The sequence below is a fragment of the Heterodontus francisci genome, chromosome 4 (genome assembly GCF_036365525.1).
Source record: "Heterodontus francisci isolate sHetFra1 chromosome 4, sHetFra1.hap1, whole genome shotgun sequence".
NCBI lineage: Eukaryota > Metazoa > Chordata > Chondrichthyes > Heterodontiformes > Heterodontidae > Heterodontus > Heterodontus francisci.
Window position 1 is genome coordinate 173,638,525 of NC_090374.1, and position 15,434 is coordinate 173,653,958.

Below are 15,434 nucleotides of genomic sequence, written 5' to 3' on the forward strand. Positions count from 1 at the left end.
TAGAAAAGCAAAGAGAGGACATGGAAAAATTATTGGCAGGTAAAATCAAGGAAAACCTGAAGATGTTTTATCAGTACATTAAGAGCAAGAGGATAACTAAGGAAAGGATAAGGCCTATCAGAGATGTACAAGGGAACTTATGCGTGGATGGCGAAGATGTGGGCAGGGTTCTTAATGAGTTTTTTGTCTCTGTCTTCACAAAGAAGAGAGTTGATGCAGACATTGTAGTTAAAGAGGAGGAGCGTGAAATATTAGATAAGATAAGCACAATGAGAGAGGAAGTACTAGAGAGTCTGACATCCTTGAAAGTGGATAAATCGCCAAGGCCGGACAGATTGCATCCCAAGTTGTTAAAGGAAGCCAGAGAGGAAATAGTGGATGTGCTGAGGATCATCTTCAAATCCTTACTAGATACAGGCAAGGTGCCAGGTCTGTGAACTTTGTACCATTGTTTAAAAAGGGTGCGAGGCATAGGCCAAATAATTATAGGCTGGTTAGTCTGACCTCGGCGGTGGGTAAATTGTTAGAATCAATTCTGAGAGACAGGATAAACTGCCACTTAGAAAGGCATGGATTAATCAGGGATAGTCAGCATGGATTTGCTAGGGGAAGGTCATGTCTTACTAACTTAATTGAGTTTTTTGAGGAAGTAACAAGGAGGATTGATGAGGGTAATGCAGTGGATGTGGTCTACATGGATGTTAGTAAGGCATTTGACAAGGTCCCGCATGGCAGACTGGTCAGTAAAATAAAAGGCCATAGGATACAGGGGAATGTGGCAGATTGGATCCAGAACTGGCGTTGGGACAGGAAACAAAGCGTAGTAGTCGACAGATGTTTTTGCGAATGGAAAGTGGTTTCCAGTGGCGTTCCACAGGGCTCAGTGTTGGGTCCCTTGCTGTTTGTGGTATATATTAATGATTTGGACTTAAATATGGGAGGCATAATTGGGAAATTTGCTGACGACACAAAAATTGGCCGTGTAGTTGATAGTGAAGAGGATAGCCGTAGACTCCAGAATGATATCAATGGTTTGGTTGAGTGGGCGGAAAAGTGGCAAATGGAATTCAATTCAGAGAAGTGTGAGATAATGCTTTGGGGAAGGCAAATAAAGTGAGGGAATACACAATAACTGGGAGGATATTGAGAGGGGTAGAAGAAGTGAGAGACCTTGGAGTGCATGTCCACAGGTTCCTGAAGGTGGCAGGACAGGTAGATAGAGTGGGGAAGAAGGCATATGGAATGCTTTCCTTTATTGACTGAGGTATAGAATACAAAAGCAGGGATGTAATACTGGAACTGTATAAATCGCTAGTTAGGTCACAGCTGGAGTATTGCGTATAGTTCTGGTCACCACATTACAGGAAGGACATAATTGCTGTGGAGAGAGTACAGAGGAGATTTACAAGAATGTTGCCACAGCTTGAAAGTTGCAGCTATGAGGGAAGATTGGATAGGCTAGGGTTGTTTTCTTTCGAACAGAGGAGGCTGAGGTGTGACTTAATTGAGGTGTACAAAATTATGAGGGGCCTAGATAGAGTAGACAGGAAAGACCTGTTTCCCCTAGCAGAGAGGTCAATTACCAGCGGGCGCAGATTTAAGGTGATTGGTAGAAGGATTAGAGGGTAAATGAGGAAAAATCTTTTCACCCGGAGGGTGGTGGGTGTCTGGAATTCACTGCCAGGGACGGTGGTGGAGGCAGAAACTCTCAATGCTTTTAAAAGGTACCTGGAGATGCACCTGAAGTGCCGTAACCAGCAAGGCTATGGACCAGGTGCTGGAAGGTGGGATTAGATAAGGGAGCTAGTTTTTTCAACCGGCCGGTACGGACACAACAGGCTGAATGGCCTCCTTCTGTGCCATAATCTTTCTATGGTTCCATGCTTCTAAACAAAACCAGCTTCCCCGAAATAGATAGATGGTCACATGGTTGCTTCAGGTTTTCTGAAACCTTCTAATGAAAGTCAAGGTTATGAATCGGCTCCCCAGGCCCCAGGATGCCAATTTACACTTCAAAGGGGTTCTCTTTCAAAGCCAATATTTTATAATTGCCTTGACTGCCGTGCTAATGAATCCATTTTAGGTAATTCAATCATTTAGAGCAAGCCATTGTCCTGGGTCCATGATATTCAAGCCTTTGGCTCTGAGTAGATATGAAAATGTGTTTCTGATGCAAATTACGGTGGCCACCTTGGATGCTAGTTTTTTTTTTAAGTTAACTGCAAGACTTTCTCCATTAAAAGTTGAATGTAAGTTTCCAACCGATGAAATTAATATTTCTGATTCGGCATACTGGGTTTTCTTGACAGCATGCAGAAGAAAATTGACCAGGCTGCTCTCTGATACACCCTTCCTTCTCCGATAGACCATATGATGTATGATTTTACAGAGAAATTTCATTTAAATAGTATCATTTCACAGGTGATTTTCTGGATGGGTATAAATGTTGAAAATCATAGTTGAGTTGAGGGAGTGCGAAATAAAATCCATTCATGAAAAATTACCTTTTTTGAGGTTATAATCTCATGCAGACACATTTTTTATAGTGGCCTAGATCTTGCTGCAGTGGGGCATCTCACAATGAGCCCCATTAGCTCAAAATGTTTTTGCACCCTAACTTGTTGGGAGTGTGAGCTGATAACGGCATGGCGAAGGCAACACGACATCTGGGACCTCACTGTACAATAGACCAAGATAGACCAAGAGTCTATCTCCTTAACCAATGAGATGTAAGGATTGAAAAGTAAACAGAGGAACATCAGAGAAGGAAATGGTGTGAATTAGAGTCAGATCAGGTACAGAGAGAAATAGAGAGATGGAAAGAAAGATTGGAGACAGAGAAAAGAGACAAAGGAAAAGTAAGATAAAATGTAAAAATTTAAAATTTGATTTATTTTAAATCTCTGAGGACAATTCACTTTTTGTAGGAACATTCCCTTTCTGGACAAGAGAGGTTGATTGACATTGCATTAACAATTATCATATGGTTTAAAAGGTACTTACGTTGTTAGTTACTGGACGTAACTTCCTGTGGTGAGTTTAATGGTCAACTAAATGTACAAATCCAGTACGTTAATCATAGAAAATCATAGAAAGTTGAAGGCACATAAAGAGGCCACTTGGCCCATCGTAACTGCGCTGGCCGGAAAACGATCTACCCATTCTAATCCCACCTTCCAGCATTTGGTCCATAGCCCTGCAGATTAGGGCATTTGAGGTGCATATACAGACTCCTTTTGAATGAGGTGAGGGTTTGTGCCTCAACTATCCTTTCAGGCAGTGAGTTCCAGACACCCACCACCCTCTGGGTGAAAATGTTTTTCCTCATCTCCCCTCTAATATTTCTACCAATCACTTTAAATCTGTGCCCCCACATCACTGACCTCTCTGCTAAGGTAAATAGGCCCTTCACCTCCACTTTATCCAGGCCCCTCAAAATGTTGTACATTTCAATCAGATCTCCCCTCAGCCATCTCTGTTCCAAGGAGAACAACCCCAGCCTATCCAATCTTTCCTCATGTTCTTAAAAAAGCATGAATTGTCATGGTCCTGTAGTTTTTTTTCAGAATATGCGGTTTGCCTTTAAGGCTTGCAAGGGATCAGTACTGCTTTAAGAACCAGCAAGCCTCAGGAGTTATAGGAAGGTGCATTTTCGTTGCCTTAGAAACAGCCATTTGGAGACTGCGATTCAAAGGGTGAATTCTTGTTACCATAGATACAACCACTGGGAGTGATACATTTGTTGCAATTCAGTTTTGAATTGGCTTTTAGTTGAAGACAGTTTGTTCCAACAGAACACACAGATACAGGACACAGCTGTGATGACAGCACCTGGAAAAACAGCTCTCAACCATTTAAATTGAAGGAAGAGGATTGTAGTCTGTTTTATTATTATCTCTCAAAATTCAAAAAAAAATTCAAGCCAAAACTGAGATCTCTGGTAATTTAAATTGAAGAAAGGGAAGTTAGACTGTGAGAATCTTTTATTCCTCAAAAACTCTAAAGTCAGATTGATTCCGTTGAAAGTGTTTGCAAGTCGTTAATTGTGGAAATTCGCTGGAGAAGGAAAGCAACATTCTGTGAGAACTTCGAGCAACATTCTGTCAGGACTTCGAGCAACATCCTGTGAGGACTGGGCGGCACAGTGGCGCAGTGGTTAGCACCGCAGCCTCACAGCTCCAGTGACCCGGGTTCAATTCTGGGTACTGCCTGTGTGGAGTTTGCAAGTTCTCCCTGTGTCTGCGTGGGTTTCCTCCGGGTGCTCCGGTTTCCTCCCACATGCCAAAGACTTGCAGGTTGATAGGTAAATTGGCCATTATAAATTGCCCCTAGTATAGGTAGGTGGTAGGGAAATATAGGGACAGGTGGGGATGTGGTATATGGAATTAGTATAGGGTTAGTATAAATGGGTGGTTGATGGTCGGCACAGACTTGGTGGGCTGAAGGGCCTGTTTCAGTGCTGTATCTCTAAACTAAACTTCGAGCAACATTGGACTGTAAATTTTCAAGGACTCTAATTTTTTCTATTTTAAATGTTGTTTATATCTTCATAGTGTTTAAGAATTTAATTCTTCTAATTAAAGAGTTAATTTATTGATTTAAAGATACCTGGTTTGGTTAGCCTCATTCCGGGGTTAATAGATGGTACAATTTGGTTGGGTCTTTCTTTAATTTGGAAAGTTTTAAATGATATTTTAGCCGATCTGTGGAGCAACGGGATTGAATTAACAGTGCATTGGTCCCACCACAATCAGAATCGTATATTTTGATTGGGGCTTTGACAGGAGCAGTCGGTCGTAACAGAATGCTGAGGGTGAGATGCATTTTGTGCGACGCAGTCAAAGGAGTGGCATAAATCAAGTAGCAGGTTCTGATGTTTCACAACTCATGGCATATCTCTTCATCCCCTGAACCAGCTGGGTGATTTTGTAGAATCATAGAAACACAGTGTTGTGGGACAACCCTAAGAGGCTGTAAGCGAAGGTCACCAGAGGAAGTGATACCACGTCACACATGACCAGGGAGTTGTAGGTGTAGCCCGACAGAGTAAGATGTTTGTAAATGTGATCATGCAGTAACTGTGTGTGTACATATATGTAATATATATGTTATGTTCTAGTTAAGTTATAAAACCCATGTATTCTTTGAATATTACTTGTAGTCCTGTGAGTCTTACAATAGTTCACATACGAAAGGAACAAGTAATATTATATGATGGCAGCAGTGGAATGTATTTTTCTGAAGCCCACCAAATATTACATCGTGGCAACGTTTGATTTTTGTCTGAAGAATACACCAAGAGAGAACAAAGAACAGCTAATTGCTTACCTGGAGTGGCTGAAGATTCAGGTGGAGAGCAGTTGGCAGGAGACCCCACAACAGCGCAGCGAGCTTAGACAGCAGACAGGACCCTGGGAGGTGTTGAAACTCTGTGGTTACATCAGGAAATTTGCCAGGAGATCGGAGCTTTCAACTAATATTGCAGTGGGTTGAAAAATTTGAAAAGAAGTAGTACAACCATAACTGCTTTAGTTTTCCTGTTTTTCTTTGCTTCATGGGTGGGGCATAAGCCAAAAAGAGCAGGAAGAGCTCAACAGCACCAGTGAAGGTCCAGCACAAAGTAAAAGGCTGACTGTGCCAGCTGCTGGTACTGCAAGATGCAGCTCACTGCAGAGAAAAAAAACTGCTCTCTCAGTTTAATAAAATGTGTAAATGAAGAAAACTGCTCTCTTGGTTTTAAAAATGGATGAGCTGTGTAAACAAAAGCAGCTGTCATCTCACTTTTAAGAGGGAGAGGCTTGCAAAAATGAACCTGTCTAAATAAGAAAACCCACGGTGACCTTCACTTACAGCCTCTTAAGGTGGTCCCACAACATCCTCCTTTTTTTCCAAAGCTAAAAACATGACCAGGGAGTTGTGGGTGCAGCCGTACAGAGTAAGATGTATGTAGATGTGTTTGTGTAATAGCTTATATGTTCTAGTTAAGTTATAATAAAACACATATTTTCTTTGAATGTTGCTTGTAGTCCTGTGAGTCTTACAATAGTTCACATAATTAAAGGAATGAGTAATATTACACACAGCACAGAAAGAGGCCATTTGGCCCATCTTGCCTCTGCTGGCACTTTTAAAATGCAGTCATACCTAGTAATGAAATTAACACCTTCAGGAGCGGAGAGCAATCAGACCTGTGTGGGAGCACCTAGATCCAGGAGTGGATAAATTCAGCACCAGGCTTGGGACCTTCACTTACTTTCAGGAGCAGCGAGCAGTCAGACCTGTGTGGGAGCACCTAGAACCAGGGGTGGATAAATTGAGCACCAGGCTTGGGGCCTTCACTTATCTTCAGGAGTGGAGAGCAGTCGGACCTCTTCAGGAGTTGGCACGTGCTGACTGAGTTTGAAAAAAAAAATTCGTTCAGTGACATCATGGAAAAGCTGCAAAGTGATTGGTTGGTGAGTAACTGCTGTTAGGGAGTATCAGTAAATAGCTGGGTTGGTAACTAAAGTAAAGAGAAAGGTAAGGACTACAGTTTTTTAATATAGTAAATAGTGTTTTTTTAGGGAATCAAGGTCCCTAATGTAAATCTTCTCTAATTATTGAGTAATTTAAGGGAGTAAATTAAGGGTAAGTCATGACAGGGCAGCTCGGCAGTGTGGAGTGCTCCTCCTGTGCAATGTGGGAAGTCAGGAACACTTCCAGTGGCAAATGGAATTTAATCCTGAGAAGTGTGAGGTGATGCATTTTGGGAGGACTAGCAAGGCAAGGGAATATACAATGGATGATAGGACCCTAGGAAGTACAGAGGGTCAGAGGGACCTTGGTGTACTTGTCCATAGATCACTGAAGGCAGCAGCACAGGCAGATCAGGTGGTTAGGAAGGCATATGGGATACTTGCCTTTATTAGCCGAGGCATAGAATATAAGAGCCCCAGGGAGTTTATGATGGAGCTGTATAAAACGCTAGTTAGGCCACAGCTGGAGTACTGTGTACAGTTCTTGTCGCCACACCATAGGAAGGATGTGATTGCACTGGAGAGGGTGCAGAGGAGATTCACCAGGATGTTGCCTGGGCTGGAGCATTTCAGCTATGAAGAGAGACTGGATAGGCTAGGTTTGTTTTCCTTAGAGCAGAGAAGGCTGAGGAGGGACCTGATTGAGGTATACAAAATTATGAGGGGCATAGACAGGGTAGATAGGAAGAAACATTTTACCTTAGCGGAAGTGTCAATAACCAGGGCGCGTAGATTTAAGGTAAGGGCAGGAGGTTTAGAAGGGATTTGAGGAAAAATGTTTTTACCCAGGGGGTGGTTGGATTCTGGAACACACTGCCTGAAGGGGTGGTAGAGACAGGAACCTTCACAACATATAAAAAGTATTTAGATGAGTACTTGAAACGCCATAGCATACAAGGCTACGGGCCAAGTGCTGGAAAATGCGATTAGAATAGATAGGTGCTTGATGGCTGGCATGGACACGCTGGGCCGATGGGCCTGTTTCTCTGCTGTATAACTCTATGACTCTATAAAAGCATGCGTTGTTGACACACCCTTACTGTTAGAGCAAGATCTGACTGATTATATTTTTATGGGAGATATATTCAGTTTTGGTGTTATATTTGTGCTGACAGAGAATGCCAGTATCCTTCACTACCCTCAAAGCCTGATCGTGTTCACATTGAGGGAACAGTGTTTGTAAGGTCATTAATGCAAACTATTTTTATTTATATATCTTTTTCTTGTGTTCATCGAGATGCAGATGCATTGTGGGGGAGCTGATATATATTTTCACATCATGCATCTGCTAGGACCAAGTATAGGTAAAGTGAAGAATTATCCTCTCATTAATTCTCCCCAATTTCTGCAATTTTAACCCATGGCACACATAGGAAGGGCTGAATTTAGTGCAGCCATTTGGAGCGGGAATGGTGGCGTGGGGGGATGGAGAATTGCATCGGACGTGTCTGGCCAGAAATCTGTCGTGGTGACATTGGTTCCGGATCTAGTCAGCAGCGGGAAAGCACCAAGGCGGCATCACTGCCCCAACGTGATGGGAATGTAATTTAAATTGAAGAACATTTATTTTTAATATATGTGCATCTAATTCATTGTGATTCAACGTGAGGCTTGGGATTAAGTGGAGGGCAGGCAACCTTCACGTGTCTTTGGATTCCCAACTTTTAAAAGCTGGCATCGCCGAGGTGAAGCCTTAGTGCCGCGACGGGTAGGTCAAGTTGCAACCTATGGGATTTGGTGGTCACCCTATGCCAGTGGGCCTGAAGCTCACAGTGGCTTTAAACTTGTACAAGTCTGGATCATTCCAAGAATCCACCGAGGACATGTGTGGGGTTTCCTAGGCAACTGCCCACTGCTGCATCAAGGAGGTGACCAATGTCCTTTTCAAGAGGGCTGGCAACTATGTGCAGTACCAGACTGACCCTGACAGTCAGGTGGAGAGGGCCATTGGATTCGGGTCATTGCTAGATTCTCCTGGGTGCAAGGTGGATAGATTGCACATGTGTGGCCATCAAGTCTCCAATGGACCAGCCAGCCATCTTCATCAACAGGAAGAGCTTCCATTCAATCAACATTCAACTGGTCTGCCACCAAAACTGTTTCCTGTAGGCGTGTGCCTGCTTCCCGGGAAACAGCCACGACGCCTACATACTTCGACAGTCCCTGATGCCACAGCTTTTAAGGTCCCCCGCTCGCTTACAGGGATAGATTCTCAGGGACAAGGATTACCCATTGAAGATGTGGTTACTGACACCTGTGAGGAACCCTTGCAATGCAGCGGAGGAGAGGTACAACAGCTATCACGCTCGACCTGAGCGACCATGGAGCAAGCCATTGGGCGGCTGACAATGAGATTCCATTGTCTAGATCAATCTGGTGGAGTCCTGCAGTATGCCCCTGTGAGGGTTTTGTGCATTGTGGTGGTCTGCTGTGCTCTGCACAATCTATCACTTCAGGCGGCAGGGGGAAGGCTTTGCATGATGATGACATGACTGAGTGACACTCCTCCACCGACAAGGAGGATGCGGAGGAGGATGATGAGCAAGCAGCACTGGATGTTGAAGCCCTTGCAGTGGAGGCCAGGCAGCTTGAGCGATGGGCCAAAGACAGAAGAGACAATCTCACATTTACCAGCTTCCAGCCACCATGATGGCCACTCACAGTAAAAACAATAAAAACTCACCTCAATGCATGCAGTCTGTCGTCTCCTCTCTATTTGTGTTGTGTGCCTAGTGCCCAGCTGAACCACACACCGGGTCCCCTGGGAAATCATATTCAAATGAGGGTTGTGCCTACATTGGCATTTCACTAAGGGGGAGGGGGAAGTCAGCAGCTCACAATTAAGGCATGATAGAATAATCACTTCTACACAAGGAAGGTGGATTGCAAGAACAAAAGAGCTTTATATGATGAAGCAAATGTTAAATTTCAAACAGCCATGAACCCCCAAGTGTATCTGCATGGTTTTCTTTATATGTTTACGAGTGCTTCTGTGAGGTGGGACCCCATCACGAGCAGCTGGCCTGTAGGCAGGCTGCTGATCACGCTGCCCCTTGGCCTGGGATGACGTTGGCAACTGTCCTCTGGTTGCCTGAAGCCTGGAAGGCACCGGCTGCCTGAGGGTTTTCTGCTCTGCAGCAGGACTCTCCTCAGGCATCGCTGGAGTTGGGTTCACTGGTGGAGGGGCTGAGGAGCCACTGTCCACACTCGGAGCGCCCAGCTGTGGAGGTCAGCCTCTCCTCCTCCCTTTCAAGCCTCAATTGAGCCTCCCTGATGACCAGAGAAGGATGAGAAGCTGGAGAAGACTCTAAGTACCTTGTCCTTCTCTTGTCTTGCCACTGCACATTGAGCTCATGGCCAAGGCGATGGTGTGCAGGTCTGCATGCAGGAATGTGGCTTTTCATGAAGGTCGCCAACCTCTCAATGGAGGAAGCCATGCACTCATATGCCTGAGACATGGCAGCAGTCATGGCATGGATGGACTCCTCCACTGTTCGCTCATGGCTGCGCATTGCCTCTGGCATCTCCACCAGATGTTACCTTACCTTTCTCTGCAACTCCAGCCTGCCCTGTGCTGTTGATGCCAGATGCTCATCATCAGCCTGGGGCTCAGAATGGGCTCGGTCACCCACAGTCCTCTGACTATCAGATGCCTCGGCTGTCTCAGTCTCAGCCAGCTGCACAGGTGCGTGTGTGGTGCTCTCACCAGCTTGTGACCCTGATTCTACAGCTGAAAAGAAACCCGCCAAGTTGAAAGTATCTTCACTGATAGAATATACAGGAGAGTCATGTGACGGTGCTTCCCCTGAGTGCTCCTCCTCAGAGGTGGATGGCTGTCCCCCTTCTTCAATGAGTCTCCTGCAGACGCCGACCCCATGAGAGAACACAAACATGTGTGGGTCAGACTGTTCAGATCTTGTCAAACCAACTATATATGAAGTGGGTCTCCAGAAGGGAACTGTATGTTAATGGAAGCCAATCCTCACTCTCTTTCATGAAGACTCCAGACTCTTCATCTGATATGGAGCGGCCGCCCTGGGTACCTGCCAATTCGAATGTCTCCTCCTCTGCTGTGGAGAGAGGCCAAAGATCTGGGATGCCTCCGCTAGTCGGGCTGTCTCCCTCCTGTTATGGGTCCGCTTGTCCTGCAAGTGGAAAAAGAGTGATAGTCATACTTCACAAAGCGATCAACTTGACAATTCTACTAGTGTCAGCCCCTCAGCCCCTACTGGGGTGTCAAATAGAGCTCATGCTCCCGTCAGCTTTGAGGAGAGTTAATGGGGATGAACTGTGAAAGAAGGTAGCCTGTGGCTGAGATGCAGCCATGCATCTGCCTGGTTGAGGTTATGCCTAACTCCTCTGCCAGTGCAGCTGTAGTGCCTACCTCTTCATGTCCCACTTCCTCCTGCGTAACCACTTGCAATCCCTAAATAGGAGAGAGATGTGCAGCAGTCACCTTGGCAGAACGAAGGAGGTTGTTGACCCTCTTGCGGCACTGGACCCATGTCTGGGGTGGTGGGGGGGGGGGGGGGAAATGAGCCCACGGCTGCTAACCTCCTCAGCTATCTCCATCCAGGAGATAGGCGGGAGGACCTCTTCTTGCCTTCGCTGGGGAAGAGGACTTCCCGCCTTTCCCTTGCAGCTGGAGGAGAATCTCGAGGGAGGCATCACTAAACCGTGGGGCACGCTGTGTTTCTGCCATTCTGTCGGGTCTGTTTCAGGGTGGGCTGGGGGTTCCAGAGTCACTGCAACATGAGCCTCAAAGGCAATTAGGGATGGGCAATAAATGCTGGCCTAGTCAGCGACACCCACATCCCATGAACAAATAAAAAACAAGTTGTGAAGAGCTAGCACCAAATGAATGCAAGGAAGTAATACAAGCAATGCTGGCAGGCCTTCAAGTATGGCGGCAGCACCTGCTTCAGAGTCATCTGACGCCATATTTGGCATTTTGCATTCCGCCCCGTCGTGTGATTCGACAGGCCCCGCGTTGTCATGATGCAAAGTGGCCTGATCGCGGTGGGCTGGCCGTCCACGTGATTAGCGGGAGCAACGCCCACTTCGAGGGCCGCTGCCAGGAATTGCGAGAGGCTCACTAAATAAAGCTGAAAGTGTGCATCATAGAATACTGCTTTCCCAGCATTCAATTTCCTGTGCATTAAATTTAATAGCTGGAAATACATTGGCTGTAATTCAGCAGATCTGTGGAACGCACATCCCAATGATTTGGCGCATGGGAACTTTTATCCTAATGTTCCTTAAGCATAATGTACAGGACCATTATGAAATTTCTATTCCTCAGATCAGTCATTCATATTCCTGCTGAGTGAGATTGAAAGAAAGAATTTGCATTTGTATAGCTTCTTTCATGACCCCAGGAGATCCCAAAACACTTTACAGCCAGTGAAGTACTTTTTTGAAGTGTAGTCACTGTTGCAATGTAGGGAAATTGGGCAGCCATTTGACACACAGCAAGATCCCACAAACAGCAATGTTATAGGTGACCAGATAATCTGCTTTTCTAGTGATGTTGGCTGAGGGATAGATATTGGCTCCAGGCCACCAGGGAGAACTCCCCTGCTCTTCAAAATAGCACCATAGGATCTGTTCTGACTACTTGAGAGGCCGGACAGGGCCTCGGTTTGATGTCTCATCCACAAGGTAGAGCATCTGACAGTGCAGTGCTCCCGCAGTATTGACACTGAGGGTATCAGCCTAGTATTGCACACTCAAGTCTCTGGAGTAGGGGTTGAATACACAACTTTCCAATGCAAAGACAAGCATGCTACCCACTTAGCCATAGCTGACACTTAATTCTGACACTGGTTGCCAACTGTAGCTGTTAGGAGGACCTGGGCAGAGACTGTCTAAACTAATTTGATGGAGGACAGTTACAGCTGGGAGAAGATGAATACTTTGATCTAATCAGATTGGACTGAATTCAAATGAGTATTAGTGCGATATAAAGTAGTAGTTTTATTAATATTTTTCATTGCCAGTAGCTGTACTTGTGACAGATCCTGGCAGTCCAGTGTGCTTCATGTGATTGATGTACAGTGACCTCCATAATGAAGGATTAGTGATTGTAATTTAATCACTGAAAGTTTATCGAGTAACAGGTAGCAGTTTGATTGCCAGGTAATAATTTATAGAATCTTACAGCAGAGAGGGAGGCCGTTCGGTCTATCGTGCCTGTTCCGGCTCTTTGGTAGAGTAATCCGATTAGTCCCACTCCCCTGCTCTTTCCCCATAGCCCTGAAACATTTTCCTTTTCAAGTATTCATCCAATTCCCTTTTGAAAGTTACGATTGAATTTGCATCCACTGCCCTTTCAGGCAGCGCATTCCAGATCACAACAACTCGCTGCGTAAAAGAAATTCTCCTCATCTCCCCCTCTGGTTCTTTTGCCAATTATCTTAAATCCTCTAGTTACCGACCCTCCTACCAGTGGAAACAGCTTCTCCTTATTTACTCGATCAAAGCGCTACATGATTTTTGATTACCTCTATTAAATCTCCTCTTAATCTTCTCTGCTCTAAGGAGAACAAGTCCAACTTCTCCAGTTTCTCCACATTACTGAAGTCACTCATCCCTGGTATTCCAGTAAATCTCCTCTGCACCCTTTCCAAGGCCTTAACATCCTTCCTAAAGTGTTATGCCCAGAATTGAACTCAATACTCCAGCTGAGGCTTAACCGACAATTTATAAAGGTTTAGTTAGCATCACTTCACAGTCACCAAACATCATCAACATTATATGAAGTTTGGACCGCGTGAAGTTCGGATGGTGATTTCTCGGAGTTTTGTTCCCGGGTTTCAAGATGAGTAGAGCAGAAGCGACATGAAATATTTTATTGAAGCAGTAGGTTGTTGTGATCTGGAACGCGCTGCCTAAAAGGGCGGTGGAAGCAGATTCAATAGTAACTTCCAAAAGGGGAATTGGATAAATACTTGAAAGGGCAAAAAAAAAAATGACAGGGCTAGGGGGAAGGGGTAGATGAGTGGGACTAGTTGGATAGCATTACTAAAGAGCTGACACAGGCATGATAGGCCGAATGGCCACCTTCTGTGTTGTATCATTCAATGATCCCATCTGAGAAATGCCTCACTCAACTTCCTCAACAGACTTCATCCTCAATGGAATTCATACTGTCCATCAATCACCACAGTACATCAAACTCAGTAAATAACAAGCATGGTGCCACCAGTCAATATCTCATGAAGCTGATACTCATTTATATCGCAGCGATGTGTTGGGTATTAGAAGTGTTGTCAGAGGCTGTGCCGCAATATAAACAAGGCTGAGATTTTGTCTCCAGAATGCCATCTTGTGAAGTGTTTCTGCTCTGCTGCCCCAGGAGATGACTGTTGACACCAGCAAAATGTAAGCACTTCTTGCTGTAGGGTCTTCCATGTAGTCCTGGGCACGACAGGGTGAGGGCTGAGTTGACCTACACAGGTCAACCTTGCCACCTTTGCTTAGCTTCTCTGTCTAAAAATTACCCAGTCATCAGGAAATGTCATGGACAAAGAGAATGTTTACATTCGTGATTATTGAGCAACTGAAAACGTGCAAATCACACGGCCACTACTTTGAAGAAGAGCAGGGTCTTCAAGGTGTTAATTGTAAATTAATTAATTGTTTAATTCAGGTGGTGGGCATTAACTGGGGATTCACTTGTGCTCCTATATATAGGAGCAAACTGAAACTTTGGTGGTTGGGTTAGGAGATGCATGTTTGTAATGTGATTCGCTGTAAATAAAAGTTTATAACAGTGTGTAAAGATTGGCTGCAGTTCCACTCTTCACCGTCTGGCCATCTATCGTGTATAAAGGGGAGTTTTCCCTAGTGTTCATGGCCCATGTTTATCCCTCAACCAACTTTACTAAAGAAAAGATTATCTGGTATTTATCTCATTGCTGTTTGTGGGATCTTGCTGTGCACAAATTGGCTGCAGCGCTTCTTGCATTACAACAGTGACTACAACTCAGAAGTACTTGATTGGCTGGAAAGTGCATTGGGACATCCTAAAGTTGTGCAAGGCGCTATAGAAATGCAAGTGTTGCTTTCATTTCTTTCAGGGTTGTGAAAACTCCTGGCCTGGAAGTTACCCCGCCATTTTTCTTCCTTTACACCATTTTCACCTCGGGGCAGACAACAAATTACAAACCTGCTGCTTACCCACATCTGGCAGGAACCATGGCTCCTACATGTCCATTACACATCCAGTCATTCATTAAAAAAGCTGAAACAGCAAACGTAGCATTTTTGTTTGTTGTTTATTTCGTCTGAGCATAAAATCACGTGATAAATTGGATGATCAAACTGAGCGCGATATATCTTTTGCAATCAATCAACGTGGGAAAAGCAGCAAAGTTGAGGTCACACATTATTGACATCAACAGGCCAACACTTGACAGCGACTAGCAGTTCAGTGGGTAGCACTCATGCTTTTCACTCCCACTCCAGAAACGTGAATGCAAAATCCAGGCTAACACACCTGGTTCAGTACTGAGGGAGTGCTGCACTGTCCAAGGTGCCATCTGTTAGATGAGATGTTAGGTTAACCCTTGGATGGAAGCAAAAGATTCCCATGATGAAAAAAGAGCAGGAGGTTCTTAATAAACAAGGGGGCAAAAGGTTATTGGGAGTAGGTGGGAATGTGGAGTCGAGGTTATAATCAGATCTTATTGAATGGCGGAGCAGGCTCGAGTAGCCTACTCCTGCTCCTAATTTCTATGTAGGGGAGTTCTCCTTGGTATCCTGGCCAATATTTATCCCTCAACCAACAACCCTAAATAACAGCTTGCAATTTCCTACAGTACAACAGTGACTACACTACAAAAGTACTCCATTGGCTATAAAGCACTTTGGGATGTCCTGAGGTCATGACCGGCACTATATAAATGCAAGTTTTAA

The 15,434-nt window shown here is 44.8% G+C and overlaps 1 protein-coding gene across 7 annotated transcripts in view; it reads left to right on the forward strand.

Moving 5' to 3' along the window:
• The window catches only part of fam189a2 (family with sequence similarity 189 member A2), a 108,903-nt gene that overhangs the window by 37,065 nt on the left and 56,404 nt on the right, over nucleotides 1-15,434 (forward strand). The gene's annotated exons all lie outside the window — the stretch shown is intronic.